This window comes from Camelus ferus, chromosome 34 (genome assembly GCF_009834535.1).
Source record: "Camelus ferus isolate YT-003-E chromosome 34, BCGSAC_Cfer_1.0, whole genome shotgun sequence".
NCBI lineage: Eukaryota > Metazoa > Chordata > Mammalia > Artiodactyla > Camelidae > Camelus > Camelus ferus.
The window spans coordinates 18,702,886-18,730,128 of record NC_045729.1 but is presented as its reverse complement, the minus strand read 5'-3'; the positions used below and the strand labels follow the sequence as shown (position 1 = coordinate 18,730,128).

The 27,243-nt window shown below is 54.7% G+C and overlaps 1 protein-coding gene across 3 annotated transcripts in view; it reads left to right on the top strand.

Annotated features, from left to right (window-relative positions):
• LOC116661335 overlaps positions 1 to 27,243 on the top strand; it is a 64,711-nt gene that overhangs the window by 14,042 nt on the left and 23,426 nt on the right. The window contains exon 1 of one of the 3 annotated variants that reach the window (XR_004317216.1): positions 14,269 to 14,428. The exons of the other annotated variants lie outside the window; for them this stretch is intronic. The gene's annotated coding sequence lies outside the window, so the exon portion shown is untranslated. Of the gene's footprint in view, positions 1 to 14,268; positions 14,429 to 27,243 lie in introns of those variants that run through there. 3 annotated transcript variants of the gene reach the window in all.

The window sequence follows — 27,243 nt, the reverse complement described above, 5'->3', positions numbered from 1 at the left end:
TAAATTTGGGGGTCTCTTCTTTGTGGCACTAAGGTTTATTTGGGGGAAAGGATTGGAAGTCCATCACGTTAGAAGTAGCTCCCGTAACAATCAAAGGTAAGACAGTAGCGCAGGGATGGGACGAGAGGACCTCTGGTTCTTCGCCTTGGCCAGGGGTGTTGGCAGGTTCTCAGTGGGAGGCTAGGCTCCAAGGAGGTAACTTTCAGGGGACTCGTCGTGAATGCAGCACTCGCTAATTCCAAGGACCACTGAGCATGCAGGCCACCTAGCGCTCATGTAATTTACATATAAGGCCCCTGCGGGTTTTGGAAGTAGCTTTTGAAGGGCGCCCAAACTGTCTCATTTTAGTGATATACATGTTTGGGGAGGAGGCAGGGTGAGATGCGGGTACCACTGAAGTCACGTAACAGAACTTAGGGGGCGGATGCTCTGACCGCAGCTTGAAATACAGCCTGCACGGAGAAGCCACGGTGCTGAGAACTTCACCGCCAGGAATCACCGCCCCCCCCGCCCCCCCGCCCCCCGCTTTCCTCGCATGAAGCTCACAGGGTCCTCTTCCTATCACTGGAGGGGCTTCAAACATTGCCTGGAAGGAGGAGGGGCGGGAACAGGAGACACAAATTCCACCCACGTGACTTCTTTTGCCCTGAGAGCAGCCCCGGGTGTGTCTTGTCTTCAGGGAGGGCCTGGGAGGAGCCATCTGCCTGGTTTCAAATGTGGGCTCTGCTGTTTCCAGCTGGGGGGCTTGGGGCCAGTGACTTAACCTCTCTGTGTTTCGACCGCCCATCTGTGAACTGAAGATGGTGACAGTATTGACTTGACAGGGTTCTTGTAAGGATGAAATGAGTTAGTGCGTGTAAAGCACTCAGAACAGCTCAGTACCTGCTTCCGTCACGAGTCTTCTTTGCCTTCAGGATGGTGGCAGCTGCTGTTCTGCGGGAGTTTCCCATCAGGCCTCGACCGGGCGGGAAGGAGCCCGGGCGAGGCTGTGAGAAGGGGCAGAGGTTTCCGAGTTCTCCGTGCCTCAGCTGCAGACGCCAGAAATGCTCTCTGGCCCTTGTGAGGAAAGAACTAAGATGGAGATGTAAGAGGTCAGAAGAGGGAAAGAAGATCACAGAAATAGGTCACAGGCTAAAGGAAACCTGGGCCAAGTGTTTTTTTAATTCTTATTTGTTTTACTGAAGTGTAGTTGATTTATAATGTTAGTTTCACATGTACAGCAAAGTGATTCAGTTCCATATGTACATACATACATATATATTATATATACATATATATTTTTTTCAGTTTCTTTTCCATTACGGCTCATTACAAGAAATTGAATATAGTTCCCTGTGCTCGACAGTAAGTTTCTGTTATTTATCTATTTTATGTATGGTAGCTAGTATTTGCAAATTTCGAGCTCCCAATTTATCCCTTCCTGCCCCCTTTCCCCCCAGTAATCATAAGTTCATTTTCTATGTCTTTGATTCTGTTTCTGTTTCATAAATAAGTTCATTTGTGTCTTCTTTTTTCTTTTTTTAGAATTCACATGTGATAACCACGTGATATTTTTCTTTTCTTTCTGGCTTAACTTCACTTACAATGACCATCTCCAGGTGCATCCATGTTGCTGCAAACGGCATGATTGCATTCTATTTCATGGCTGAGCAGCATTCCATTGCACGCCTACACCGCAGCTTCTAAGAGAAGCTGCCCTGGGACAGAACCTTGCACGTCAGATTCGGTCAGGGTTAACTGAGGGGGTGTTGAGCGCCCTGCCCTCCTGGCTCCCTTCATGACCCGCCCTGCAACCCTGCAGCATTGCTGGGTGTTTTAGAGGCAATTTCTGCTTAAAAAAAACCCACACGGCGTGAACTGAGGGAGGCCGAGGTAAATGCTTCTGACAAAGCAGCGCAAAGCTTGGTTCTGGTTGTTTCTTGATGAGCTGGTCCAGATGAGTAATAGGACAGGCAGAAACTCCAGGGTTCAGCCCCACTGCTGATGATGCCAGGGATCCAGCCAGTGATCGGAATGGCTTGAAAGGAATGTTGTCCCCTGCAGGGACCCTCCCTGATCCTGCATCTCTGAGAGGGCTGTGTGTGTGTGTGTGTGCACGCGCTTATGTGTGTGTGCATGTCTGTGTGTGTGCACGTGTGTGTGTGCACGTGTGTGTGTGGTTACTCCGTCAAGTGTGAATCTAACTACCCGCCCCTCCCTTCGCTGGGACCTAAACCCTCCTTCCTCCCCTGCCACGGTCTTCTTTCAGGTGCTCGCTGGCTTCTCTTTGGGGAGGTGGCCAGGGCAGACCTCCTGGTGGCTTCTGTCCCCCCTGGAGCAGGGGGTGGGGAGGGCTGGGCTCTGTGGTTTTCAGAGGGAAAGGACGAGGGTGTGCAGGGGGAACAGGTGATGCAGGGATGGCCCAGTGGCGTGGAAGATGGGGGTTTTAAATGTTAAGGGGTGGGTAGAAAATGTACCAAGATATTCTGAGGGCTAAATTTGCACTGGAAGTTAAATGCATAGAATGCGGTGAATCAGAACAAGAGCCACTTCAGATCTGAAAGCGGTTGGGTTGCCCAGGCAATACGCAGGCGTTCTGTGGATGGGCTGTCACGAGCAGAAGCCGTTTACATGGCACTTCACCTCCTCCGATTCTCATCTGCGAGCACCGGGATATGAGTGATGGCCAGGAGACTGAGGCCCCCGGAGGGCGAGTGGTGTGCTCAGTGTAAGCATGCAGGTTTGCTGCAGAGCTGACAGGAGATCCTGGGTCCCCCTGCACCAGGTGGTCACCTGCAGGGGCATCATTTGCTCTGTCAGCTTGCCTTGTGATGCCCCGTGTGGGGCACTGGAGCTGCCATAGCCTTCAGACACTGGGCCCAGGAGGCAGGTGCAGACACCACCCACACTCACCAACCAAGAGGCTGTGGTGGACCTTCCAGCTTCCAGACTTCCTGCCTGGGTTCTCAGCCCCGAGCCTCACAGCTCACTGTCACCTGCTCGTCCTGCAGAGGGACACCACGGACCATCCACGTGCCTGAGCAACTGGCTTTTCCCTTTTGCATCCTCCCCACCTACCCTGAGTTTAACCCATCACTGAGCCCTTTCACTTCTGTGTGTTTAAATCCCCGAGCCCCTCCATCTCTCTCCATCCTTGCTCTGAACACCTGTCTGTTGCTGCCTGGCCTCCTCACACCCACTCTTGATTCCCTCTGATTTCCCCACTGTCTGAAGCGTCACCACGTGTCTCTCCTGCTGGGACCCCTCTGAGGCTCCCTGTCTCCCCTGCCCGTCTCCCAGACTCTGCACTACCTGCCTCACACGCTGCCCTTTGGCCAAAGTGCACCTGTGTCCCCTGCACCCATCGTGCTGTGGGTGCTTCAGTGATAAGAGGAGACAGAGAGGTTGCAGGAATGGGCAGGGAGACAGAGAGAGGACGATGTGGACCTTGGGTCCTGGCTGTGCTGAACCACTTGCCAGCATGAAACTACCCGCTTCGCATGGGATATTCTCAGCCTATAGAGCACTGTCGTCCACTCGGAGGTGGGCAGGATCTACCAAAGCAAGGCTGCGAACGCAAAGCCTAGTGTCTCCAGACAGCGTGTTTTGATGCAGTGAGCAGACCACAGTGACCCTTAAGAGCCTGGACATTTCTTACCAGCCCTGTGACACCGAGCTGGTCATGCTACCGAGCTCAGGTTTGGGTGCTTGCCACTCAAAAGCCAATAATCAAGGTGCAGGTGTGAGGAGAAAGGAAAGATGCTTTAATCAGAAAAGCCAGCAGTCTGGGGAGAAGGTGGACTCATGTCCCCAGACCAGCTCTGAAGACTCCGCACAGCTAAGACAGTCTCTAAAGGGAAAAATGACCCGGGGAGAACCTCAGTGAACCACTGAGGCAGGAGGTTGGGGTCTGGGTCATCTCCATTGCCTGCAGACCGGCTGACTCTGTCTTCAGATGTTACCCTGCCCACGGGATCTGCCTGCAGGATTGCTAAGGGGGCTGCTGAGGGGAGACGGCTGGTCATTCTTTAACTACTGAATTCTTCATTCTTACTTATTTTCATCAATGAAAAGAATCAACGGGTTAGGCCAGGCATGCTGTGCACTCAGGAGAGTGTAAGTCAGGAGCTAGTTTCAATTGCCTAGTAATGTCATTTCTATAATCAGGTTCTTTCAAGGCTAGAGGGGGACAGAAATGGGCAGACAGGAAAGGGGCAAAAGAACTGCTTTTAGTCACAATGTGGTGAGGCCGTGAGCCTTAGTTTCCTCATCTGGGAAATGGGACTGATGGCTGTCCTACTGTGTGGATGTCTTTTTTTTTAGCTGCACAGCAGGATATGAACCTCCTTTTTATTTGGGGGATCTTTAACCGAGTGAGCCCCTTCTCCCACTGGGAAGCTGAGGAAGCTGGTTACTCTGACCCCCCCCCCCCCCGCAACACACACCCGCAGCAAGGGAGTGAGAGGCTCCTGCCTCGGGCCTCCATCTCGAAAATAACGCGAAGATGCAGGCCCAGCTGAGAATCGCACCAGTCGAGGTGGTGGAGTAGCAGTGACAAGGACAGTGGTGGCTGTCACCAGGGTGTCCAGCCCAGACTCTCCCCACAATGGGAACTTGGTTCCTTTCTTCCCTGCCTTCGAGGATTGCCTGGGAGCCGCATGGTCTCCTCCCAGTAAATTCCGTTCATGCCCTTCGGCTGACCAGCCTGTGTGTGTGGCCGGAACCGGGAGTGTTGGCCCCAAAGCCCAGCTCCTCCGCGGGACGGCTGGGATAAAGCAAGACGTTCAGCTGGAGCTGCTCTGGGGAGACGGTGGGGCAGCTCTGCGGGAAGGGGCAGGGGCTGGGACTGCTCTACATGTGCTTTAGAGAGAGCGGAAAATATCGTGGTCAAAATTTTATTAAATATCAGGCAAACTTTGTGATGCTGTGAAAATGCTCTGGGAGGCCAGGGGAACCGTGGGACCACCTCCTCATCCCCCCGGTGGAGGGCCCTCCCACTCCTCCCATCTGTGCCTTCAGTTTAACTTAAAAACCTAATTGTCAAAAAAACCCAAAAAACAAAAACCCAAGCCAACCCAAACCCCGAGGGTGGCGCAGGCCCACCTCAATAGACTGCTGGCACCCAGGAGCAGAGATTTATTTCTGCGCCGTGTCTCACAGGTTAGGACACGGTGTGGCAGCCGCGGCGTCACTTTAATGCGGCCGAGCCCAGGTCACAAAGACAGCCCGGCAGGCAGGGGACCCGGCTTTCCCGGGCGGCGGTGGAGACTTGGAAGCTGCCTGCCGGGGCTTGGGCTTCACCTAGGGGGCAGCCCCCGATGAGCCCGGCCTCAGCCCTCCCCACGCCCGGGGCGGAGGCTGGGCTCAGTCTGTTCAGCTCCTGGGCCCGGGGGGCCAGGGCCAGCGGGAGGCCAGGCTCGGGGCGGCGTCTCACGGTAACTGGTGGGCTTCTCGCCCCCGGTGCCTGAGTGTGCTGTTTCTTCCACTGTGGACAACACTGGAGCACGAGAGCCTGCAACCTGCCCGCGGGGACAGAAAGGACAGGCCAGGAGCCCCCACCCCTGGGACCCATCCCCCCTAACTGCCCCCTCGGGGAAAGAGGCAACTGGAAGACACAGTGCTTCATCACAGTGTTGTTTTAAGTTTTTACATTTTAAAAAGCGAGTTGTCAGGCAGACATCTGGCAGGCAGAGCCATTAACCTCACGGGAATGAAGGCAGTAGCCCGGGGCCCCGACCAAGGCCGCCGCTGGGGGAGCTGGCTGTCTCTCTGCCTCTTCGGGAGACACCGCAGGCCTCCGCAGGGGGCGGGAGGGCGGGGCTCGCCTGGCGCAGCCGGGTGGCTGCGTCCTCAGCGCCTCCTCCAAGCCCGTGTGGAGCTGTGGGGCCCTTTGGGGGCAGTGGGGACGCGGGTTTGAGCTGGGGTCCGGGAAGTGGTGTGTGGCTGCCTGGAATTACGAGCAGCCCAGAACCAGGACCCCCGTTAGCTCTTCAGGCCTCGACTTCCTCATCTGTAAAATGGCGGGGGAGATGCAGTGATGGCCAAACTTTCTTTGGCAGGTCTACATTTCTCACGAGCCCCTGAGGTGTCAGGCTGCTCAGCTGAGGTTCTGGGATTTGGACCAGAGTCAGTCTTTCCTTTATCAACCCTTACAAGGGGCAAAAGCTCCTGTCCCTGCAGGTCACGGGACAGAGGCCCCCTCCCTGGAATTGCATGGGTTTATCTTGGTGATAAACAAGGAAAGCTGGAGAAGCAGGTCCCCCGTGTCCTACCTGGAAATGAACTGGCCACCGGCTAAGAGCTAAGATCAAGTTGATAAGAGATGCTGGGTGAAGTCACACTGTCTGTGGATCCCAGACATCAGGCCATCAAAGGGCGAGGCAGCGACTGAGGGCAATTGGATTGCTTAAAAAAAAATAAAATAAAATAAAGGCAGAAACCAAAACTCTAGAAGCTGTTCCAAAAATATTCCATTTTAACCAAATAAGTTTATTTGATTACACGCAGAGTACCACTGAATTTAAAGGACGTTAATTTCTGTGTTTCTTTCCAAGCAAACAGCCAGACAATACTAAAGTTTGTTCTTAGAGCCGGAGGGACGGTGGCTGTGAAGGCAGAGGAAGTCATGGTCATGGCCGAACTTGCCTGCGAGCTGGTAGTTCGACCTTCAGGTCCATCCTCTCAACCTGCATTAATCCCCTCTTCCCCATCCCTGTTACCTCTGTGCAGGCTGAGGAAAAGCTAAAGAAGCAGCAGGGGGCTTGAGCACGTTGATATACTTGGGGAGCCACCAGGAGAATGACGGCCAGCAGCACTAGGGGGGCTGGAGGGTGCTCCTGGCGGTGGCGTCAGCTCTGAGGAGCAGGGATTTGCACACGAGGACAGAGTTTGAAGACTGTGGAAGCTGCCTGTGCCTGTGGGGCAGATCGGGCAGGGTCAGGGATGAAAGGAATGATGAGGGGACTCGCACACAGCGGTGACCATCTGGAGCCTGACAAACTCTAGGAACCAGAGGTCCGGACGTTGTGAAGGGAACCACCACCCTTCAAACCCATTCGGAAGTGGGAGGGTAGAGCTCAGTGGCAGAGCATGTGCTTAGCATGCACGAGGTCCTGGGGTCCATCTCTAGTGCCTCCGTTAAAAATAAATAATAATTATAAAAACCCTAATTACCTCCCCACCTCCAAAAAAAAAAAAAAAAAAAAAAAACCGAACATTCGGGACAGTTGAGGAACCAAGGACAACGCAGCTAAGAAAGGGGGAGGCTGACACGGAGGTGCCGGGAAGAGGCCCTACATGGACCCTGTCTATGAGGGTCGCTAGGCACAAGCAAGGAAGGCAGCAGGGAGGTGGAGGTTTTGTCAAGTGCCATTCACTTTGTACTTTATCAGGTGCACAAAATTAAAAGCAGGCCGACGTTCTCCTTGCCATCAAAAAAGGTTTCTGGGCCACCTTTCCCCACTGCTGTTTCCCGGATATACTAATTTTAACAGAACCCTGAGCAAAAGCTCCACCCCCTCCACACCCATAAAATGGTACTGCTTGCAGATTCTCTATAGTTTCATCGGTGTTTCTCCCCTCTCACAGTGGGACACGGTTGATATATCAGGTGGCAGAGAAAATTTAGCTGAAGGGGTTTCCAGACTCTGATGCGTAGAAGCAGGTGTTCAGGTGTGGTAAGGTGATGTGTGTGTGTGTGTGTGTGTGTGTGTGTGTGTGTGTGTGTGTGTGTGTGTGTGTTGGGGGGATGGTGAGCATGGATGAATCTCCATCTTTTTTATTTTTAATAACTCACATTCCAGGAGCAATTTCCGCAGGGTCTGGGGGTTCATGGGAGCCACAGTGAAAGGTCTGGACTGACTGGGAGACCCTGGGGCAGAGCCCTTGTCCGGGCTGGAGTGCTGTGTTGGGGGAGGTCCTCGCTCTTGCGCAGGGCAGAGTCACAGGCGGAGACATCTCTGCAGAGGGTTTCTTTGCTTTGCTCTTTAAGTTCTGCAGGAAGAGCGTCGGGCTGGGGAACGGAAGAACTAACCTTGGCCCTGCCTGCTCCCCACTGTGCCGGTTTCTTCACGTACTAAACAGGGATAATGAGACCAGCCTGTTCTCCGCAAGGGGAGGGGTGTGGTGCACAAGGGTCGTGAGGTTCAACGTGCAAGATGCTTTCAGAACCGTGCGGCGCTGGGCTGGGCTGCAGAGGATGACTCCCTCCTGTGACAACATCACGTGCTTTCAGCTGCGCCTTCTTGGAACATCACAGACTCACGGGTCTTTTCCGTGTCCTAGTAGGGGGACTGAACTTGTCACATGTCACCTGTCAGAATCCCAGGGCTGGGCCCCAGACACCCCTCTGTGTCAGAAAGGCAACTGAGGTCCGTACACAACTGCTTCTTTCTTAGGAGGAGTGACAGTTGTTGGAAGGAGGGGTGGGGATGGGATGGGTCCAGAACCAGTGTCCACACGGTGGTGAGGCTGGTCCAAGGGGAGGCCGTGGCTGCCCCGTGACTGTGAGTGAAGGTTACTGGGCCCCTTGGGGTCCCTTTACCCACCTATAAAAAAAAGTCATGATGTGGTGAGTGATCCACTGAGTTCACCTAAAGTCCTGACAAATACTAGGCTTTTCTTGTTGCAAGGTTCCGTCACATCTGTCTTTGACGCTCGCTTGCTTTTAAAACACCTTAATACGGTTGCCACAGGAACACCGGGTAACTTTCAAGTTCATGCCTTTGAAAGGCAAATGTGCTCCAGCTTTTCAACACCAGCATCCCCAGGTAAGGCAGGGGCTGAGCTGCTGTGACAAGATTCCGGATTCATCCACCAGAACCCAGGTAGCTGCTTCCTCCTTTTAGGAGCTGCTCTTGTCAGCGTGCAGGAGATCTCTATTAATAGACGAAAGCGTTCGTGCTGCCAGTGGTTTTGCTCAGAGGAAGCATCACTGCGGCCAGCCAGGCTCGGCCGCCCCCACCCCCCGCCTCGTCTGCACTAAGTTTCGGCTGGGATCGTGGTCGTAACTGGGCTGTGGGGCTGCTGCTGTGACTGGGCCGTGAGTCAGGTAAACCTCAAGGTGAAGTTATTTCTGGCTGATCGAGTGCGGCATGGAGGCCCAACCATAGGAGAGGGAATCAGCCGACCAGGCCGCCCGTGCTCTCCGCCGGGGCCCCCGCCTCTCCCTCTGGAAGCCCAGGCTCCCCGTTCCGCTCTGGGCAGCCTGCATCCCTGGCGGAGAGTCCGGCGGACTGGAGGGTTCGACTGGCTCAATTTGATTCCATTCAGCAAACATTCACTCAGCTCCTACCACCTGCCCAAAGTTCACAAAACAAGGACCTTTTTGCTTTTAAGTGATGGCTATTATGTATTCTTGTTCTAACAGTTCGAACGATGTGCTGGAAGGCCACCCTCTTCCCCTTCAACCCCGCCTCCCCCGGGATCCCAGGTGGGTTTGCACTGTACACTCCCAGGGGTTTCCGTTGCTTCGACAAACATACTCATGTATAGGAACGTTAGCAAAACAAAAATGACATCATACAAATTCTGCAAACCCCTTTTCCCCCTCTTAACCCTGTAACAGAAGGTTTCCAGGTGAATGCACATAAATCTGGTCCAATTTTGTTCAGTGGCGGCATATAGTCACCTACCACGGGGACAGCGCGGTGCCTTTAGTCATTCTCCTTCGGATGCACTTTCAGATTCTTTCTAGCTCTTGCTTCCAAAACCTCTTTCAGGGACTGTTTGTGTCTAACACGGGGGCTTCGGGAGTAGACAGACCTAGGTTTGTATCTCAGCTTTGCCGTGGACGGTGTGACCTTATGGACATTCCCCAAGCTCTTCTAGCTTCAGTGTTGTCGGCTGCAAAATGGGGGCAGTGAGCAGCCCGAAGCGATGTGGTGAGGATGTCCCGGGATGGTCCACGTCAAGCGTTTGTAAGCAGGGCCTGACGCGTGTGCGCGCTCGAGAAACCGCACTGCTCACTGGTAACTGCGGGTCTGGAAGTCTCCCTCTGTCTTGCAGGTTTCTTACTGCCGTAACTTGAAGCTGGGTCTCCACAGGTGTGGGGCTCTAGGGAGGATGTCACTGGAGGAGGCAGGTCCAGCTAATGCCACCTCTCAGTGCCTGCAGATGAGGACGCAGCCTCCTCTGGGGGCGGGGCCTGGGGAAGTCCCTGGGGGGGCCCCCGAGGAGGTGGGTCTCCTGCCTCTGCTCCGTGAGCTGAAAGCCTCTGAGGCTCCTGGTCACCCCAGGCAGGCGTGTTGTGTTCGGAGAAGCCGGTGGGGTCTTGTGCAAGGTCCCTCCCCTGCTTCAGTCCTGGTGCCCGGCACCCTGCACTCTGCCACATGGCAGGTGGGGGGCCGTGGCCACTGCCACCTCCTGGGTGAGTGACCCAAGTCGCTGGCACTTCTCCTTAGGGGCTCTCACCATCCATCTGGGTTTGTCTCTGTTCTCAGTGGTTGCAGCTCTCAAGTACCATAAAGCTGGTCTTGAACTGTCAGCCCCCTGTGAACTGAGAACACACGGGTCTGGGTATCTCCCCCCTGCATCCTACAAACAGGCTTTAGGGCAGAACATTCTCCCAGCCACACCTGTGCTCACGGCCCCCTGCATCCCAACCAAGGTGTACACGTGGCTTCTTGTAGATCCTCTTCGTCTAGGGTCTGGGGGCCAGTGGGCTTGTCCCTGAGCCTTTCCACTGTTCTCTTGGGAGGCTCCAGGGCCATCAGACACGTGGTGACCCAGCAGTCCCTGGGTGGCCAGGCGGACGGGGGCCGTCTGTCAGCTTGAACAGGCTTATCTGCGCACTCGGAATTTTCTAGGTCAGAGTCGCTAACAGCAGTCCACACACTGGTTTCAGTCACTGGTTCATGGGGAAATGAGAAAAATCAGAACAGAGTGCTGAATTTTCATAATGCCAAGCGTATTCAGTTTAGGACTGTTCTTTACCCATGGAGACTGAGAGATTACCTTTTTTGAAATGAAAACATCCTTTAAAAAATGATGGGTGTTTTTTTTTTTTGACAAATGGAAAAATATCAATTTTCAATGATATTTTAATTTCTGTGATTTTTCTGTTCAAGAACTTTATCCATATTTCCACTGGGTGTTAATGGTTTTCATACTGATCTGTAAGATAGTCTATATTTTAAAAACATTAATCTGTAAGGAAAACATTTGCAAAAATACCCCAACTTGTCATATGTCATAACTTTATAAATCATGGTTTTTGGTGTATAGTTTACATTCTATGTTCAATTTAGATAATAAAATCAGTGCAAAACAAACCTAACTCTATTCTACATTTTATCTCCAATTTATCTAATTTTTCACTTAAACTTCCATAAGTCTTAAATTTATTGGTTTCTGCCCTATTTGTTTTTATGTCCTTATCTGGACAGATTGAAAAATAGGCACTCCTTCATGGAGTCCCAGACTTTCAGAATTTTTATTACCTGTAAAATCCTAATGCTTGGGATACTGTCCTAGGTCTCTCCCGGGTACCGCCGGTCTCCACGGAGCAGGCCCATCAACCCCGTGTCACATCTCAGTTAAGTGTGAGACGCCATTGACACACCTGGGGGCACTGCCTAGCATCTGTGATTGATTTAAAAAAATCCCAAACGAATGTATTTTCTGATAACTTCCTCATCTCTCTAAAAAGTTAGGCTCACCTGTCCTCAGCTTATATCCGGGGTCTTCCCTGATTGACTTGTTAGCATAGAACCCCACGGTTGGCTCATGGTGACGGTGGTTACAGCGTGCATCCTTAGGGATGGCCACCCCCACTTACACTGTTCAGCAGGCACTAATTCAATGGGTTACAATTTCCGGTTGCAACAGCTACTGTTACCGTCCGACTCTGAGCGATGCCGTGGGAAACACAGATGAGGGTGACTCTCTGGGACCTAACATGTATCTAATGGTCATAAAAAGCACTGCTTTCTGTGCCACCTGGATAAACTCGGTCTCATCCACCCCTTCGCTCTCATGGGTGATACTGCTGCCTTAACTTTGGAGAATTCATTGTTTCCTGTGGGAACTAGGGGGTCTCAAACAGGGCCAGAAATGGAGAGGGTGGTTGCGGGAGAAGGGCGATTTAGGCGTCATGTAGGGGGGAGACAGCCCTGGGCATCTGGTCCAGCTGGCTCTTGTCCTGACGTCTGAGAAGTGATGTTCGTGTGACCTGGGCAAGTCATCACTTCCGTGCGCCTCGTCTGTCTGCATCTGGATAACAAATAGGTGGGCTGCTCATACAGACCTCTTAGGCGCTGAATGAAGATAATAGTCCTTGAGTTGATTCTCATTTTATCTTTAAAGATAATCTATTTGGAAAGTGGTTGGTGCCTATGCCAGGCACTCCCGCCCCCTGTATGGTACTGAGGGGAGGAGGAGTTTCATTTTGCAAAGGTGTTGGCAGTGACCTCCTTACTGGTTTGGGAGCCATCCACAGGCTGCAATGTTTTGCAGTTTACCCATGTCCCGTTAAAACATATTATCTGGTGAACCAAACTAACTCCCATAAGATGGATGAGTGACTTAAAGAGTCCTGCAAAGAAATGCATGGATTAAAGAGAACAGTAATTTTGCAAGGACAAGAAAACAGCAAGAAAAGCAGTAGCATCAGTCCTTCTTCTGGGCCTGGAACAATCTCTCCATCACTGTCACTATGAGCTAAAAATAATAAGATCTAACTGCAGGGAGCTTGCCTTCCCTGGGCAAAGTGACCACCTTACCTCCGAGGGCACCCGCTGTTAGTCTTTTTGCAAATTCTGACTTCTCTGGTCACGCTCTCTGTTCCCTCTAGATCTTTCTTGCGATCCATTCATGATGAGTGAACGTCCTGGTCAGAGGAGAAATCTAGAGGTCAAATCTCGCTCAGTAGGGAGGGACAGTCATCCAGGTCCCACCAAGAGCACAGTTTCCATTCAAGGAGGGAGTCTGGTCAGTTAGGGGCAGGCTGTGCGGGAACTCCGAGGGCAAGAGGGCACAACGGGGAGAACCCAGGCAGAGCAGCGGTGGGTGGGCCTGCTTCCTGGGCAGGAGCCGGGGGGGGGGGTGCGACGTGGTGGCCAAAGGTGCGTGGAAGCCCCTTCACAGGCTCCCGGTGGTGGTCCTGGCTGTGGCCCTGCCTCTGGCCATGGCAGTGAGAGGAGGAGACCATGGGAAGCACAGCGCCCTCAGGAACACGGCCACCCGGGGCCCCTGGCTCCCTGGGGGGAGGTCTGGGCATGGGGAGGGGGCTTTGTACTCTAGAAATGCATGGTGGCTGAAGAGGGGATTTTGAGTGGGGCAGGTAGGATGATTTGGTGCTGCAGGCGGGAGGGCGCCTCTCGCGTGGTGCTGACTTCCCACCCCTTTTCTCACCGGCTCGGAAGTGGACCCGACAAATCCAGGGTGACACCCGTGTGGTCTCCTGCATCCTCGTCGTCACCACTGCTGAATCCAAACAAAACAAGCACAGAGAGAGGGAAACACTCACCCTCTGGTGCGGGGCCATCCAGGCAACCTGAGACGAGGGGGCAGGACCGAGTCCTCGCTGTAACCTTCCCGTTTTATCATTAGTGACCAAAATCGGGTAAATTCACTTTGCCGATTTTAAGTTGCTAATACCACGCCGTGTGGACGGCTGCCAGTTACATGAGTGGATGTTTGTGGAGAGGTTAGAACAGTGCCTGGCACCATCGGCCATTATTTCAGGAATAATTGTTATTATAGCAACTACAGTGTTTGAGCCGCTAACTTCTGACAATCCGAACAAACAAACGCTTCTGTGGCTCCTCGAGGGTCATGGGGCAGTGCCGACGGGTTCCAGTTGCCTGTCTGACGTGGGTAAGAGGCTGGGAGGAGGCAAGGTTGCCGTAGCAGCTGGTACTCGCGGTTCTCTCTTCTGGCCCAGCATCTGACGTTGCGCCTTCTGCAGAAGCAGCGCTCGCCAGCCTGGCATCCTCCTTTGGCGGTGGCCCCAGCACACGTGCACCTGCCACGGGTCGTGTTGGTAAAGGCAGCCGGTAAAGCGGGACCTGCGAGGTTGGGTTTTTCCTGGGGTGGGGCTGTGAGGTCCGACGGCCCCCTCAGGAGAGCCATCTCTGAGCCATCCGCCTCCTGGCCCCCCGTGGGGGGGGGGGCGTGTGAGTCCACCTGGACTTGGAGACTTGACAGATAAGCCCTGTATCGTGACCCTGGTGAGGCGCGGGGCGGGCGGGGCCAGGCCCCCTCTGGGGACGCATGCGCACTCTTCCAGCGCTCGCGCCGCTCCTGGGGGCGCACGCGCACTCCTCCCTGGGCGCTCTCCCGCCGCCGGGCTCACCTCCTGGGGCGCACGCGCTGCACTCCTGGGCCTGGGCCTGGGCGTGTTCAAGAAGCCCGGAGTGAGTGTCCTGCACTGGACTGCTGGCCAGACGGCTGTGAGCAAGGCCTTCAAGGGTGAGATCCTCGCAGTCGGGTTTCCTGAACCGCCTAGTTCGTAAGTACCGACTGGCTCGCTCTCCCGCCGCTCGCATCCTCACGCCTTTGCTGTTCGCGCCCCAGTCTGCCCTGCAGGTCCCAGCGTGGCAGGCTCCTGGGCCTCCGCCTCTCTCAGTGGGTCCCTTCTCCTGTTGACAGCGTCACCTCCACCTGCAGATGAATGCGAGTCAGCGCCCCCCGCTCCGCATCCTGACCCCTGCCCAGGCTCACTGCCTGCTCTTCTGGGGAAAACCCGCCCTTCCTGGTTAGAGCCTGCGCAGGCCCTCCGAGGGGGCTCAGGGAGCCCAGCCCCAGGCTGGGAACTGGCTAGCCCTCTGTAATTCGGGGGGCTCCATCAGACTTGCAGAGTGCCAAATGCCCGTCAAACAGGCGCCTCTGCAGCCTGGCACTGCCCGCTGGAAAGGGCAGCCTCCCACCCCCGCCCTGCCCCGGACCCCTGGCAAATGCCGGCGTGCACTTCGGATCCGCTCGGCCTCTGCTGCGGGCTGTTGGCGGGAACAGACCGGTGGTGACGCTGTTAGAAAACAGTGCTGTTCTCGTTCCGTTTCAGTTTTATGTGCAACTAGCAGGGCCTCTTCCCACCCTGGGGTGCTTTAGTGCGGCACGCTCACCCCGTTTTCCAGAACGGTGTTGATACACGGCTTCTAAAAGTCAACATTCAGCCTCCTCCACTGAGCCCTCTGCGGGGGAAACGGTTCTGTGCGTCTTGGCGTGAACTAGGAGAACGCTTTCTGGAAAAAGTGGGATGAGTCCCGGGGGGACCGTGCTAACGAGCTGGGCGGGTGAGGGCCCTCCTCGTCCTTTCTCAGCAGAATCTGCTGACCCACGGTGGGCATTCGGGAAGGTCCTGTGAGCCCGAGACAGAAACGGTGTAAAGACAGAGAAGGGCGTGTGAGGGGGTGAAGTGGAGCGTTTTGTGCTGTTTCTGGGTGAGACATCACAGCCTCACTTTTGTTTTCCCTGACAGGTACTTGGTATCAGAATACCTATGTTAGGAACCTGCCCTTTCTTTTCTAAAAATAGATATTTTATGTTGTCAGAGCTGTTCTTCCTTGATTTAAAAATATCTTAGTTTTACTCGGAGCATTTACATTTATTTTGCTTTGGGGGGGGCACGTCTAGTATCCATTTCGTCATCTCTACACCCTTTCTTATCTTCTGCAAATCTGCTGCGCTATTTCGTACCTCTGTGCCCTTGCTGATGCTGTTCCCAGTGCCTGGAACACCACCTTCTCCTGTAGGGCCCCTCCCACGCTCGGTGAACAAGCTCCCACTCATCTGTCAAGACTCAACTCAGACGTCACTTTATCTGGGAGCCTTCCCTGTCTCCTTCACCTCCCCTCCCCGCCACCAACCCGGCCCTGAGGCTCCTGCCCACTGATCTCACAAACTCCACACACACACTGCCCATCTTTCTTCCTACCCGAACTTTAATGAAAATTACAGCTAATGTGTCTCTCTTCCCTTCTAGACAGTAAGCGTTTTGCGTCTCAGTCATGGTTGCATCCCTCGAGGTTATCGCAAAGCCCGACATGTAACTGGTGCCAATGTTGCCCCCCCCCCCGCCATGCTCACCCTCCTAGGCTAGACACCACACGCCCCTGGGCACGCCTGTCTCATGGTGGCCAACATGTGGCGCTGCTCAGCAAATCTGGTTTTGTGATCTCTACCCTCCATCACCTGTCTCAAGAGTCCTCAGCCTTTTTGATCTCAGAACCCCTTTATAATCCTGAAAATCGTTAAGGACACCAAAGAGCTTTTGTTTATGTGGATTATAGCTACTGATGGCTACTGGATTACAAATTAAAACTGTGAAATTAAAAAAAAACTTAAATATAACAATAATAAGCCCATTACACGCTCACACAAGCATTTGTGAAACAAGAAACTTGTTGGGATCTCATATCAGGGTTTCTCAACCGTGGCACTCTTGAAATCTCGGACCAGATGGTTCTCCATGACATGGGCGGCTGTCCTGTGAATTGCAGGATGGTTAGTGGCATCGCTGGCCTCTGCCCACGACACGTGAGGAGTATCTCTTCTTTTCCGTGATGACAGCCAAAAGGGTTCCTCCCGGCGCCTGCTGCGGGGGGCAGGGAGGACAGCCTCAGCCTGGTTGAGAACCGCTGTTTTACGTGTCTGCAGACCTTCTTAACGTCTTGCTGTAGAGAAGACAGCCGGATTCTTACACCCATGCCTGCGTTCAGTAGGTTGTGATGTTGTCTGGGTTGAAGCGTGTGATGAAATTACAGCCTTCCGCAGATACACAGCTGGAAAAGGGAGAAATACCTTAACCGTCTTCAAAATAGCTGTGTGTAGCCTTCTTTGATGCCCCACCAAAACTCGACAGGTGGTGGTTTCTTAAAAGTTAGTTGTAATGTGGAGTCTGAAAGCACATGAATGAACTTTTCCTACTCTGCTACATTCAAATACATTAGTTTATCTTAAACTTTGGTTGGACCTTTAACCCGTGTGAGGTTTCTGTAACATCCTGTGTTACTTCTTTGGAAAGTGTTTCTGCGGGTCTTTTCAGTGCTGATCCATCTGGCCGTAGGATAGAAAAGAAATTCTGTGGGTTAATATTCCTCTCGCTAGAAAAGTTTTTAAATGCTGGGAAGCTGGCAAGGTCACCATGACAGATCCAAGTTTTCCAAAATTCTGGTTTCCTCTGTAAAGAACAAATTTTGTCACTGGCCAAAAAATAAAATAAAAAATACTCTAGACTGTTCTCCTTGAAATGGCTGGCTTACTGACTTTTGAAAAAATGGCCGCCAAATATCAAAGTCTACGTGATCGGGGTATAAACTGCTCTTTTGAGTGAAAACGAAGCTCCGTGGAAGAAGCGGGGGTTCGGCCTGCGACTCGCCCGCACGAGCGCTTTCCGTCCGGAGGCTACCGCACCCCAGTGCGTGGCCGAGGGCCTTCTGGGCGCCTCCCTCAGCACCACGGGGGATGTTATCAAGCGTCTATCGGGAACTGAGATGCAATGAAATTCATGTTTACTTCTTCACCAACAGCATTTCTAAACGAAACTGGCCTTTTTTCTTCCATAACCCCCAACACCCCTACCCGGGCCCCAGGCCGACCACAGCGCCCAACTCTGCCTTGACTGGGGCAGAGGCCCCCGCGATGCCCCCACCACCGACTTCGCGCCATCAGCGAAAGCGCCAGCACAGCGGCAAGGGCAGAGGACTCCTTGGATTTCTTATGAAAATAGTTTTGGCCTCACTGAGCCCTCAGAGTGTTTGGGGACCCTGGGGGCGATCAGGGAGCGCATTCTAGTCCACGCCAGCCTGGTTTTGCTTTGATGTTGAAGCAAAACCATGGCCGGCGTCAGCCTTGAGCCCACAGGATGAGCTGTTGTTGTGATGAGCTCGTGAAATGCCAGGGAAGGGCCCTTGGAGGCGGCCTAGTCCCGCCCCTTTGGGCTGCAGACGGGCGCACCTGGGCCCAGAGAGGGGAGGTAACTCACCTGCAGTCCCACAGCTGGCTGTGGCAGAAGCAGGTCTAGAGCCCAGGTCTTCTGAGTCCCAGGCCAGTGCTCTTTCTGCCACCCTCCACGGTTCTCAAGCACGGGTCGGGCCTGCAACACGTGTCCACCTGCGAGATGTTTGTGACACACGGGTGACAGTGCCCCATCAGCCTTGCATATGCGCAGTCACTTTGTAAGTCTCTTTGCGCCCGGCGGCTTTTGGGAGGCTGCCTGTGTTCTCCGGGGGCCCGGCTGCCGTGCTGCTAACCGGCTACCAGGTGGACGGGGCGCTCAGGCCTGCCTCTGCGCGCTGACACTCAGGCCCCTGCAGGCTTGCTTAACCAAGCGGACCCCGCGGGTTCTCCCGCCCTATATGTCACATCACAGTATGATTCCTTAAGGTCTCTGCGCTTCCCCCGCACCTTGACTCACTGAAGAGAAGCCTCGGGAATGTTTTCGCGGGAGCTGCCTTCACCCCTCTGCCTTGACGCTGCTCATTTCTTTGGTCCCAGCCACCACTTTGCCCGGCTGTGCCTCGTGGTGTTTCACAAGAAGACTGTGACCGTGTCTCTCCGTCCGGCACTTGGGGAGGAGAGAAGGTGGCTGTGGCTTCCCCCCGTCAGTGATGGGCGGAACCCTGAGTCAGACCTTCTCGTGACGGATGAGATGAGAACCTCTTCCCAGTGACCTGCATTTTTCTTTCAGAAGTTGCCAGGTCTGCTTGGCCACTAGGTAATGGGGGCTCATTATAAGGCTGCACGGGGACATCGCCAAGGCGGACAGCGGTCTGGCTCTCGGCCACGTGGAGGACTGGACGGTCACGGGGGCCTGGCACCGCCTCTCATCGCGAGTGTGGTCCCTGCTCCCACCTTTACCGTCTCTTTCATCTCCAGTGACCGCTGCCTGCCCCCAGGGAGGCTCCAGCTTCCCTGTTCTCCTGTCAGCTTCTCTGAGTTTCCTCTGGGCCCTTGAGAGGGAGGACACGGCAGGGCTCTGGGGCTGGGTCCCCAGCGAGGCCACCATCGAGGCGGCCACAGTTGGCTCAGGGTGGGGGTGTCACAGGGTACGTAGCACGGTGACCTGTGTGTGAGGTGTGGCCTACGGCTGCTCTCTGCACTCTGGGCATGTGTTTGAGGGGAGCCCGGGGTGCGAGGGGCGGGAGAGCCATGAGCTGGGGCCAGAGCCACATGGGGCAACGGCCCATCAGTGTTCGGCAGAGCTGGGGACACATGCCCATGTTGTGAGGGGTGATCGTATGAGCCCACCTGAGTCTCTCAGTGGACTCCTTAAAGGTGGGGCTGGAAGGGGTGGTCCGGGTGTGCCAGTGCGGCAACCTCCCCGCCCCCAGCTCGGGGAGCTGGATCTCCTGGCCCCTACCCACTCAGGCACCAGGGCAGCGGTGGTGGTGGGGGGTGGGGGTCACTCGCCAAGGCTTCTCCTGCCTGCTTCCCAAGACCTTGTGTGGGGAAGGCAGGAGGCAGCAGGGACCAGACGGAGGCGGGCAGCCCCAGTCCGGGCCCCGTTCGGAGTCAGAATTACTCATTTTAAGTCTGATGGAGACTGAATCACCTGTCTTGATGAAAGGCTACATCATGTGAAAGCACTTTAGAGGGAGGGGTGCTGGGGCTGGAATGGCGGGGGAACGATTGCAGAGGAAGTTGGTCGTGGCTTGGCGTCTGCGGAGGCGCGGGGCGGTGGGGGGAGCAGGGCCAGTGCCTCACCGAAACCTGGTGATGGTGATTCACCCAATAATTCGCCAGCTCGTCTTTGGGGCTGGCAGGTTAGGTGGGGAGGCCTGGGGCAGGGGCCTCCCAGCCTGGGGGTGGGGGCTTAGAGCAGGAGGATGGGGAACCCTTGGACGGGACAGGGGGAGTGGGCAAGCTGGTGGAGAGGTGGGGGTGCTGTGCCCTACTTCCTAAGTTGCATTGACTCCTCTGCTTTGTCCTCACCGCCCGGAGCAAAGACAGTGCTGCTGGGTCTGGTGTGGGTGTTCTGTGCACGGCGGGTGGGAGCTGTTCGGTGGGAAGTTCAGGGCAGCAACCCCACCCGGCAGCCAGGGGCTCCCTCTTCATTCGCGTCTGAACCGCCACCCCCAGTGACAGAGGCAGCTCTCTGGGCTCTGTGCTTACTGAGGGCGCGTCCCGCCAATGGCCTCAAGCTTCCGCCCTGCTCCTGCGGGCAGAGGGCTGGGGTGGGGAGTGGGGCTGAGCTTGCTCAGCTGAAGATGGCTGGCTCCATCCTAACCGCTTGATGGCTTTGACAGGCTGCCAGACGGGTGGCGGGCAGGAGGCCAGACTGCATTTCCATTTTGCAGATATGAGAACCTGGATGCCCAAGAAGTCAGGTGATATGTCTCTTTCCCCCTCCCTCAACCCCCCGCCCCACTGGGGACAGAGAGAGGGCACAGGGCTGCAGAACGCAGGGAAAAGAGCATGGTCCTTGACCACGCAGTCCCGGCTTTAACTCCGCTCTTGGCTCTTGCTGTGTGACACAGGGGAAGTTCCTCAACTTCTCTGAGCCTGCTTCCTCATCTGTAAAATGAGGATAATACACCCCACCTTGCAGAGGAAGCGTGAGGGGGAGGCCAGGGGATGTGGGCCAGCGGTTTGGCCCAGCCCCTGGCCATGAACTAGGTGCTCCGTAAACGTGGCCTGCCTTCCTTCCAGGAACCACGGGTCCTCACGGCCACATCAGAGTGTGCTAGGGTGGCCGCGCTGCGGGCCGCCCCAGTGTCTGTGGCCCAGGCTGCAGTGTCTGCCGGGGTGATGGGTCGCTGTCTAACCCAGGGGGAAGGCCGAGTAGATGAAGCATCCTTGATAGTTTTCTGGACCACGGACCTCACTGAGAATGAAATGAAAGCTGTGGACCACCCCTGACCTCCTACCACCAAGAGAGAAAAAACCCTAACGTGCAGACATCCATCCACACCATTTTCTGTAGAACTTCAGGGGCCCCCCAGAATCTGAAGCCACACACGAACTCTCTGACCAGATGGGTGGAGGGCCAAGACACTCGCTGTGAGGTCCGCATCCCGGGTGACCTGCTGTAGAGCCCACCTGTTCCCTGATTCACAGCCTTTCCTTGTGAAATGGCCGGGATGCTCCTTCTGAATCTCCCTGGTGGGCTCGAAATAAGAAGTCAAGGATTGTGCCTGGATGGTTGGGAAGGCGACCCGGAGGGAGGGAGGGTCACCGGTTTGCGTCGGCAGGGCCTGGAGTACAGACAGCAGTGGGGATCAGAGGACGGGGGTTCGAAACACCAGTGGTGGCCACCATCTCTTCCCTGTTGACTAAGAATTGAACAAGAGAGAAGAAAGGAGGGGAGAGGTTATCGGACAGAAAGCATGGAAACCGTCTAGCAGGGAAAGTAGGTGAACGACAGAACAGAAGCCGTAGGCTCTCTTAACTCAAAGGCTTTTTCTCCTGTGCGGCTCAGAGGCTGGGGGGCCTGGCCTCGCTGACCACACCAGCCGTGGAAACACTAAGGCCAGAGGAACAGCGGCCTGGAGGAATGGGGCCACCCCGGGTCAGAGAGCACCAAGCCCTCTCTGTCCAGCTTTTCCAGAGGAGGCATCGCACGAGGACGAGATGCTCTTTGGAGTCCGGGTGAGCTCTGCAAGGGCCAGGGTCCAGAGCCCAGGCCCGCGTGGCCACCCTTCCTGTGGGAGAGCGTAGGCAGACCTCTCTGGCTCCGACGGAGCCCCGGGTTCTGGCTGGCGCGGGGGCGCCAGACTCAGCCGCAGGCTCTGTGCTGGGGGAGGGCGCGTCACCGCCGTACTGAGCACGCCCAGCACTGACCCCACAACCGCCTTGACCTTGAGTTCATCCTTGCTGCATCAGTATTTTTTTTTCAAAAATGTGATTTCAAAACCACCTGTAGTAGAAAATTTGGAGAATATAGAGCACCAAGAAGGGAAAAAATAAGAGAGAAAACCAGTACAGAAAAGAGGAAACTAAAAATCACCTGCAGCCCCACTGCCCGGGCTTGAGCGCTGGTGACCTGGGCTTGGAGCTTTCCGGCTGCTCTTCACCCCGCGTCTCCCGACCCCCAGTCCAGCAGCGTTTAAGTCATATGTCCCCCAGCTTTCTGGGGCTGGGGGGCAGGGGCTCCGTGCCTCAGTTTTCCTGCTGAGAAAATAGAGCCACCTGCTGACAGGACGGCTCAGCCTCCCTCCCGTGGTATCTCATCTCTTCAGCCAGGAGAGAGGTGTGTCCATCCCTACAGGCAGCAGGGATGACAGAGCTGGTGTCATGGACACTTCGAAAGCCACACGGCAGACAAGGGACCTCGGGGCTCCTAACTCTTCACTAAAGTACGTGTCAAAGGAAAGTTTCTCATGTCAGAGCAGGCACGCCCGCTGGGCCGCTGGGACCACACTGCACAGATCCGTCCAGGGCCTGTCCAGCCCTGCGTCCGGGCCTCTGGGACACAAAGTAGGAGCGGCAGCCAGTCCCAGCAGAGAGTTTGCAGCTTGCTGTTCGGGCGCATCAGGAATTGGGACAAAACTTCCTCCTGTGCACATGCTCTCCGTCCCATGCCCTTCGGTGTAGGCAGCCTCCCCGAGCTTTCCGGACACCAGGGGACCCCCCCCCCCCTTGTTGGGTGAGGCATCAGCTCCACGCCTGCGTCACTGGCCTTGGGGGACACTTTCTGCGCTGTGGCTTGCTCTCCACTCGTCCCCGGGGTCGGTGGCTGGTTACTCCTCTCTCTGGAGGTTGTCATCTGAGCCCCTCTTCGCGTGGGGGCGTCACAGGAGGTCTCCCTGAGTTTCAGGGAGAAGGGCAGGGCCCGGTTTACTTGCCGACTTGCTCGGAGGGTCTACACCCGCGAGCGACTGGCCCCGCCGTGTTGCTGCTCACCCGCTTGCTTTCCTAGTTGGGAACTTTTTTCTTTCCCTCAGTGACGTGTGGGTGGAATATGGAGGAGGGGACAGTTTATGTTGGTTAAAGTGGCCTGAGAGCTGACGGCCGGGGCCACTGTTCCGACCTTCATATTTCAGTCAGACACCTTCACTCCCTCCGCTGCTCTGGGAGCACTTGTTTCGGAAACCAGAGCCTGGTTTGACTGGAGGTAGAAGAGCTTCCAAGCAGAGTTACTGCACCTTCGCTGCTTGGTGACTAGTGCTGGACATGGGCTCTCAGGGGCCCTTCAGTGCTTCCCCTTTGATGGAGTAGGTGGGCTCACCCCTCCCCAACCCCCAGCCCCCCCCCCCAGTTCTGCCCACATGGCTGAGCAAAGCCTTTAAAAAAAAATTTAACCTATTAGGCATGACTTCAAGCCAACGTTGAAAAAGCTCCGATTTCCTGGATCCTGCGTCGGGGGAGGGGGGCGGGCGCAGGGGCTGTTGCAGGACATCCCCGTGTGGCACAGCAGCCTGCCCTTCTCCTGCCTCTGTGACAAACCAGCTGTGCTCTCCTGAAAGCCTTCTTTGACTCCAGATGTGGTCCTTGTTTTTTCTCTTGAATAATTGGAATCAGGGCCACTTGGACCCTATCTGCAGATATATGCAAACAAAGTTTGCAACAAACCTCAGCAAAGGAAGACGTTTTGCAGGTGCGGTGCAGCTGACCCTGTATACCTAGCGGGATGCTGTGTGGGGCTGGCGGCACGGGCGAGAGCCAAGCAGAGGACGAGGGGCTGGGCTGGCGTCTGCAGCAGTGATGGAAGGCCTTGGGGTCTCCCTTCTCCTCTGCATTGCAGCCTGTGGGTGGCCGGTGAGGGGGTAGCCAGAGCTGGGGTGGGGAGAGCGTCTGCAAAGCCCCTCTGGGGACCGCTCCAGGTACCACACCTGGTGCTGAGAGAGTCTGACGGGGCCTGAGCCCTCTGACCTCCACACCTTTACCTTCACATCAGTCTCTGCCACTTCACAGTTAACTTCAAATGAAAACCTTTCTACTGTCCCTCTGGGAGGCTAAGCTTTGTGTAGTTTACTTTTCTACGACCTCTCTCGACCTTCACAGAACCATGGAAACTTCAAGTCTTAACACTTGGAGGAACTTCAGTGCGTCTCTAGTCCAGCCCCTTGGGGTGCAGAACACCCGAGGGGACTACAGCACTACCAGGTAAATGGTTTACCGCAGCCCACGGGCTTGGACCCAGTCTGCCGCACAGCAGCTCTCTGGGTGATGTGAATGACTGAACAGCAGGCTCTTGGCAATTTAGGTGCCATTTGAAATATCCTGCTTACAAAGTCCTTGTTTCTCATAAAGGATCGGCAGTTACTTTGCAGATGAGGACGCACCTCTGTTGTTCTCAGGCCTCTATGGGCTACAGATGCCGCCGGCGTCTAATCGTGCTTTTCCAAAAACCGGGCAGGTGGCGGGGCTGCCTCGGTTGCTCTGAGACTCGCAAAGAATTTTCGGGCTTTCCAAAATGACCTAGTTTTCCTAGTCACTCTGCTCTCTGGCTGTTGAGGCAGTGATGGAATTAGAAGTTATGAAGAGGAAGAGAAAGAGGGGAACGGCAGACAGAATAGGGTGCAGGAGGAAGAATGATAAACATTTATTGAGCACCAGCTATATTCCTGACATGATGCTTGGTGCTTTACCAATATTATCCCCATTTTATAGACTGAGGAAATTGAGGTTTAGAGAGGTTAAGTAATTTGCCCAAAGGCTCTCATCGAGTCAGTAAGAGGACTGCGACTTGAAAGCGGGGCTTCCTGGCTTCGGAGCCCAACCTTGACAGCACCATGTTCACGGGGGCCACGGTGGAGGGAGGAAGCCAGGTTTCCGGGAAACCTCTAAATGGCCACAGCAAAGAATGTTTCCTGGATAGCCTCTGCTGCCGTCTCGATGACTGGTCTTGGTGGGGCTTTTAGGACCACTGTGGAAGTGAGGACAAGGAAAGGAGAAGAGCAGTTTCCCGGATTAGCCATGTTCGGGACTGGCTGCTTCTTGCCTGCTTTCTTCTGGGACTGGAATTTTTCAGGTGTGGCCTAAGGATGCTTTACTTTTGTGCTGGTCAAGGCAGTTTCCAGGCTCAGATAAAAATTCGTTTGCTTGTTTTGTTATCCATTCAACAAGCATTTATGAAGCACTTCTTGTTAATTTGTGAACCAGTAAGTTAGCAAAATCAGTGACCCCCACAAACCTAGCCGAGACTCAGAAATTCATAGCAGAGCCAACTTCTGGTAGGTTACCCAGGGCAGTATCTTAGTTACCGCCTTCTCTCTCCCACGTCTCCGCTGCTGCTTTACCAGCAGGAAGGGGAAGGAGATGGAAACGTTGGGGACACTTAGCACTGGAGCTCAAGGTTTTGGGAAGGATATGGAGCCAAAGACTAACAAGAGGTTTTGGCATTATTTGCAGACGTCCCTTTCCCCGGCTCTTCCATCTCCTTGGGCCCTCAGCTAGGCTCACGATGTGAGGGCCAGCTGAACCGTTCACTTAAAAATCCATCCCAGCCTGCTCCGCTCAGCCTCAGCGCTAACTGCCAGTTACCGCCTGCCTGTCCCAACGGAATTAACGGACGCTCCCAACAGCCCTGCCCTGACCTCATTGGGCGGAATCACGCCCTTAGCCGACTGGAGTTTCTCTGCCTTCTGCGACAGCCTCCCTCCTGTCGTGGAGCAGGGGGCCCTCCCACGTGCAGTCCGAAGTTCAGTCAGAGGAGGAAGTGGGGCTTCTTGTTTGTTCTCACGAGACGGCCCACAGTGTGTCGGGTGGCTCTGTGACGAGCCGCTGGCAGGGCCAGACGCAAGCCCAGCAGAGGGTGTGCGAAGGGGAGGGGCAGCAGCCCCCCGACTACAGCCAGCATCAGGAAACCCTTTGACTTCAGGCTGACCTGGGAGAGCTGGCTAAGTCACAGAAATGCATCTGTCAGACATGCCAGGCAGTCCTTTCCCCTGAGAGCCTGTAGCGTAGCTGCAGGCAGATGGAAAAGACACGGAAAGCATCTGTCGCTGCACACGCGTAGGGGTCAGCACCTACTGGCGAGCGGTGGAGCCTCCAGAGGGGGTGTGTGGAAGAAGAGCCCTGGGACTCAGGGTTTGGTTGTAAAATCGGAGGCACCTGGGAGGACGTAGATAGAAACTCGAACCATAGCAGGCCTTGCGAGTGAGCTTCGTGACTGAAACAGTGTTCTGCTGAGAATTTCTGGGTTCTGGTTTCAGATGTGAGGTCATGGTGGTTGGGGGAACGCATCCGCGCAAAGCTCTGCACGTGTGCCCGTCTGTCCTGGACTTTGGGAAGATTGCTAGCTAGGTTGGACTTTCAAGGAAGGTTATAGTTGCCTTTTCTCCAGAGTGCCGAGAAGCTGAGCTTTCACAACCTGGAGTAGAAGTCTGCTCCAGCAGTGTAGAGGGTCATGTATTAGATTTAAATTTTAATCCTGGCCCTGCCAGGCTGTGTGCTGTAGGACAAGGCATTTAACATTTTTGCCTGTGCTCTAGAGAGTAGCACCTGTCTTGCAGGGCGCTTTTAATGATCCAGAAGGAGCATAACCAGGAAAAAGATATGTAAACTGTAAAGAGCTGTCACTGCCTGGCAGCGGTGGTGGCGAAGGTCTTTATCCCCCTGGGATGTTGGTGCGTGTTCTTGTGCGTACGGGAGGGTCCTTCCCGCTTTAGGATTCTTCTAGTAAGATGAACAGGTCCTGCTGTCACCTGGGCTTTCCCACCACTAGACCCACCACCGACTGCTTAATCACGGAGGCTGTGAGGCCGAGGGAGCCTCCGGCCTTGGTCACAAGTGAGTGAAGTGCACCAAGGGGAGGGCACTCTGAACAACCTTTGTGAGAGAGAGGGACTGCACATTATTTTTGTCCAGGAACACTGAGCAAACAACATTAGCGGTGGAAAGAATGTAAACCGCATCTTGCCGATTTAAAGCAATGAGGGATGGGAGCGCAGCCACACAGGCAAAGAGGCTCTTTTGCTTCCCCAGCCACGAATTCTGGTTTAAAAGGGCACACAGACCACAAAGATCGTCGATACAGCCTCAGCTCTTAATGCAGTGTGTTTCTTTAATGTACTTCTTTAAGAAAGAAAGAAAAAAATCCTGAAAATAAAGCAGCGTCACACTTTCCTCGACTTGTTATCTGCCTTGAGCTTGATGTTTACTTTCTGCTGAGAGAAATCTCGACATGATCTGTCTTCTCTTCAGCAGCCGCTGGTTCTTCCCCGGCGTGGGGGTGGGGGGAGGAGAAATCTAATTTTTCCAAGTACACACACATTCATTTGCTCACTGTTTATTAAGACCTGTCACCTCCCGGGCTCTTGGCTAGGGGAGGATTTAACAAAGATAAACGAAAGAGACCTTGCCCTTAGGGGAGACAAGTCGTGCACCCCAGCATCTCGCTTTGATTTGTCAAGAGAGCTAACAGGTTTGGGGCTCAGAAAG